At 47.0% G+C, this 5,164-nt stretch overlaps 1 non-coding gene across 1 annotated transcript; it reads left to right on the top strand.

Annotated features, from left to right (window-relative positions):
• Positions 1 to 3,653: 3,653 nt before the first annotated feature.
• TRNAT-AGU (transfer RNA threonine (anticodon AGU)) lies at positions 3,654 to 3,727 on the top strand. The gene has a single exon. It is a non-coding gene; the product is annotated as a tRNA-Thr (tRNA).
• The last annotated feature ends 1,437 nt before the right edge of the window (positions 3,728 to 5,164 follow it).

Below are 5,164 nucleotides of genomic sequence, written 5' to 3' on the forward strand. Positions count from 1 at the left end.
TTTGACTAACAGGGATAAATTAGTAGGGAATGTGAGGGTGATGGGGAACTTGGGAGAGAAGTGATCATGATCTGATAGAATTCAGGATCCTGTGGAAAGGACGACATGAGAACAGCAAAGCAAGAGCACTGGTCTTCAGACAGTTGGATTTCAACCAACTCAGAGAAATAGTAGGCAAAGTCATCTGCAAATGTGATCAGTATGCTCTGTTCCTACATCCAGGTAATTAATGAAGATGTTAAACAACATCAGACCAAGAAGAGGAGGTTCGACTAGATGACTTTTGTGGTCCCTTCTAACCCTATGATTCTATCTTTCTATGACCACCTCTGCTCACATTTTACTCTGTCTTTCTAGAGAACGCACAAGACCTCCATCGGTAATCTAATTAACACATTGTTAAGGGAAAGGCTTCTCTGCAGAGGAGCATTGGAAAAAAGTCAAACCAGGAGCCTGGAGTTGATGAAAAGGCTGCTGTGACGGGCATTGGCAAGGCGGTTGCTTGGGCTGCAATTGCTGCAACACAAAAGCCTGCGCCGCACGTCCTTGGGATTCGCTGGGTGTGTCTGTGCACAGAGACCCTGATAGTGCAATCTCTGTAGGTCTTGCAGGAAATGGAGAGTTCCTCTCCTTTCACCTTCCCTTTAATTGTCATAGATGAAAAATGGAGCAGTTAGAAGAAAAGTCCCAGAGAGCGGCAATGTGGCTAATCTGGCCAAGGCCCTGTTAGTATATAGGCCTGTTTGTTAGCCTGCGATAGAATTTTGGGTTTGATTTTTGATACTCTTATATCCTTGCTAATATGTGTGAACAAAGAACAAAGAAACTGTATGTTGCTTCTGCCCAGCCAGATGGGTTTGTTAGTATAATGGAAAAGTGAAGGGATAGAGTTAAAGGTATGGTGAGAGTGTAACATGTGAGCACACGCTGGAAGGCTGCCTGGCTCCTCTCTCAAGCCAAGGTAAAGCAACCAGTTGGGAGGGCCAAGGAGGGAGATGGGGGGAGACATAAGACACACTAAAAGCCAAAGAACAGCCTGGCCTTGATCAGTATACAACCTCACTTCTTACCCTCCCATGGGATAGAAAAGAGATGGTACCAAGCTCCCAAAACAGAACATGACCATAAATTGTAAGGGGTAGGACCAGGGGCATGCACTGCAGGTATATTTGGGCCTCCTAAGAAAGAGGAAGGGGAAACAGGGACATGGATAAAGGCTCTCTGATGTCAGACCTGGGAACAGAACACTGGGAAACAGACTCTCCTGGCATGTGGACTATGCATATTCTTGCTTGAAACTAACCCCAATAAACATTGCATTGCCTTCACTTCTGACTGTTGGTCTCCTGATTTCTGCCTGTGTGACAAGAACCAGGGCAGGGGGTGAAGGGAAACCTCTAACAGACACCAGCTGAGTAAAGAGAAGATTCAGGATCCAGCACCCAGTGGTGCCTGGCTGAATGTGGTCTCCTCTCCCCACAGCTTGGAGATCATTTGAGGAAATGGAGAAGACTGCCTTTGTCTAGCTGTACGTTGCTTGCAAAAGAAACAGGTCTTTTTGGTGACAAGTGTTGAAAGGAGGCATCAGACAAATGTGGAGACAAGAAAAATGTCCCCATAACTGAACTTGCATTTGTGGATGTTGAAGCCACAACACAGAGTTCTAAACACTGTATGACCATGGCTGGTGTCAGAAGAGTCTCTACCAAAGCATTTTCCACCAGCACAGGCCTCTCTTTGCACAGAACTCCCGGTAGCTTGATGCCTGCAGGCAATGGAGAACTCTATTTTGGCATCTCTTTGTCTCTTTTGTGGTGAACATCTGCAGTGGCTGTTAAAAGGCCCCTAGATAGTGATCTTTGGGAACAGCTGGCTGAAGAGCCTTCCTACGAAACCAGGAGATCCTGGCTAGACCTGCCAGTTCATAGAATCATAGAATATCAGGGTTGGAAGGGACCTCAGGAGGTCATCTAGTCCAACCCCCTGCTCAAAGCAGGACCGATCCCCAATTTTTGCCCCAGATCCCTAAATGGCCCCCTCAAGGATTGAACTCACAACCCTGGGTTTAGCAGGCCAATGCTCAAACCACTGAGCTCTCCCTCCCCCCATATCCTCCCCAGTTCTTCTTTGCTGAACCTAGTGTGTCTGTTGGCTCCTATTTTGTATCTCTTTTCATAAAAAGAAAAGACCTGTCAGCGCAATCCTTCCTTGCAGCTAAGTCTTGGTGTAATGGGGCATGTCTCTCCACTGAGACACCTCCTGCTGGCGATCCTGGGAATTATATGGACTACTCCAGCAAGTTTTCTCCTGATTGGCTCTCCCAATAAGTCCCTTCCTGATTGGCTGGATTCTGCACAGGCTTTCCAAGGCTGCCTTAACCTTTCTCCTGCCTGTGTGGGGCAGCCGCCCCACCACACTTGAAAAGTGGCAAATGAGAAGTCTGGAGCTGATGGAAAGGTTACCAGGACTCAGAATTGAGCCAAGGTTCCTGTGACGGTCTCCCACCGTATTCTTGCAAGCAAGTTAAAGAAGTATGGGCTGGATGAATGCACTACAAGGTGGGTAGAAAACTGGCTAGATTGTCGGGCTCAACGGGTAGTGATCAATGGCCCCATGTCTAGTTGGCAGCCGGTATCTAGCGGAGTGCCCCAAGGGTCGGTCCTGGGGCCGGTTTTGTTCAATATCTTCATTAATGATCTGGAGGATGGTGTGGATTGCACCCTCAGTAAGTTTGCAGATGACACTAAACTGGGAGGAGAGGTAGATACGCTGGAGGGTAGGGATAGGATACAGAGGGCCCTAGACAAATTAGAGGATTGGGCCAAAAGAAATCTGAGGAGGTTCAACAAGGACAAGTGCAGAGTCCTGCACTTAGGATGGAAGAATCCCAGGCACCGCTACAGACTAGAGACCGAATGGCTCAGCAGCATTTCTGCAGAAAAAGACCTAGGGATTACAGTGGACATGAAGCTGGATATGAGTCAACAGTGTGCCCTTGTTGCCAAGAACGCTAATGGCATTTTGGTATGTATAAGTAGGAGCATTGCCAGCAGATCAAGGGATGTGATCGTTCCCCTCTATTTGACACTGGTGAGGCCACATCTGGAGTACTGTGTCCAGTTTTGGGTCCCACACTAGAAGAAGGATGTGGAAAAATTGGGAAGAGTCCAGCAGAGGGCAACAAAAATGATTAGGGGACTGGAACACATGAGTTATGAGGAGAGGCTGAGGGAGCTGGGATTGTTTAGCCTGCAGAAGAGAAGAATGAGGGGGGATTTGATAGCTGCTTTCAACTACCTGAAAGGGGGTTCCAAAGAGGATGGATCTAGACTGTTCTCAGTGGTAGTAGATGACAGAACAAGGAGTAATGGTCTCAAGTTGCAGTGGGAGAGGTCTAGGTTGGATATTAGGAAAAGCTTTTTCACTAGGAAGGTGGTGAAGCACTGGAATGGGTTTCCAAGGGAGGTAGTGGAATCTCCTTCCTTAGAAATTTTTAAGGTCAGGCTTGACAAAGCCCTGGCTGGGATGATTTAGTTGGGGATTGTTCCTGTTTTGAGCAGGGGGTTGGACGAGATGACCTCCTGAGATCCCTTCCAACCCTGATATTCTATGATTCTATGAAGTGGAACAGTTGAAAGCACCTTCTTGAGGTAGGCACCATGGCTTAGCTGGCTAAAGCACCTGTTTAGTAAACGGGAGATCCTGGGTTCAACTCCCAGTGGTGCCTTGTTGTGTGGCTTTTGGTCTCCTCTGCTCATGTTTTCCTATGCCTTCCTGGGAAACAGAAGAGACCTCCCTTGGCAATCCAAGTAATAGCTTGCCAAGGAAAAGGCTTCTTTAGAGAAAAGCGTTGGAAAGAATCAAATCACAACCCCGGAGTTGATAAAAAGGCTGCCGTGATGGGCATTGGCAAGGGGGTTGCTTCAACTGCAATTGCTGCAACACAAGAGTCTGTGCCGCACGTCCTTGTGATTCGCTGGGGATGTCTGCGCACTGTTAGGATATAGATATTCAGGCCTGTCTGTAAAGGCCTGTACTTTAAGAATTTGCATTTATGTTTATTATTTAGCTAGTTCTAGAGGTATAAAAGAAAGAATCAAAATCGTGGTCTGCCGGTGTAAGGGCCTTCTCTTACTGTGACAGTCTGAGGCCCTGTTCTTAGGCTAAGGCCTTTGGCTAAGCAGCAGAGGCAGCCCTAAGCTGGGAAGCGACCGGTCACATCCTCACATTCCAAACTAGTCACACTGAAAGAAGGTGCTATTGGGCTGTTAGGAACACAATCCTGTCCTGATAATGCCTATCACCTCCAGAAAAAGGGAAGTGCCTAGAAGATGTAAAAGGAAACTTAGTTTGATAGCATCCTGTCTGGCAAGAACTCACTTATCAATAGTTGGGGTGTGAAATCCTCATTTCTGTGTTTGTTCTATCACTGTAGTCCCCATTTCCCTCCTGTTTGTCTGTATCATCTCTGTCTGGTTCTCGAGTAGCAGCCGTGTTAGTCTGTATCCATAAAAAGAACAGGAGGACTTGTGGCACCTTAGAGACTAAGAAATTTATTAGAGCATAAGCTTTCGTGAGCGCCAGCTCACTCATTGGATGCATTCAATGGAAAATACAGTGGGGAGATTTATATACACAGAGAACATGAAACAATGGGTGTCACCATACACACTATAACCAGAGTGATCAGGAAAGGTGAGTGATTATCAGCGATTACCAGCAGGAGAGCTAAACATATTTGGACAGAATGACGGATTTCAGCAGATCATGCTATGTATGAAATATCACAACCATATATGAATGATGAATATGTGGGCTACAGGGGGCTATTTTGAGGTATATCATGTCACAAAAGCCTCTAGAGACTGGCGTTTGGGAAGAGCTGGCTGAAGAGCCTTCCTAGTAACTGTGAGATCCTGGCTTGGCCTGTCAGTTTTTTCTTGCTGAACAAAACTTATCTGTTGGGCTCCCTTTTTTGTATATCTTTATCATAAACAGAAAAGAAGTTCTTGGCCAATCCTTGAAAGTCCTTGTTCAAGACACAGAGAGCCTCTGAATGGGGGCAGGGAGTAGGGGTGCGGGAGGAGGTCGGGGGGGGGTGCTTACCTCGGGCGGCGCAGCTCCCAAACTGACCAGCACACATTCCCCCTGGCGGTGGCTCTTA

The sequence above is a fragment of the Lepidochelys kempii genome, chromosome 28 (genome assembly GCF_965140285.1).
Source record: "Lepidochelys kempii isolate rLepKem1 chromosome 28, rLepKem1.hap1, whole genome shotgun sequence".
Classification (NCBI taxonomy): domain Eukaryota; kingdom Metazoa; phylum Chordata; order Testudines; family Cheloniidae; genus Lepidochelys; species Lepidochelys kempii.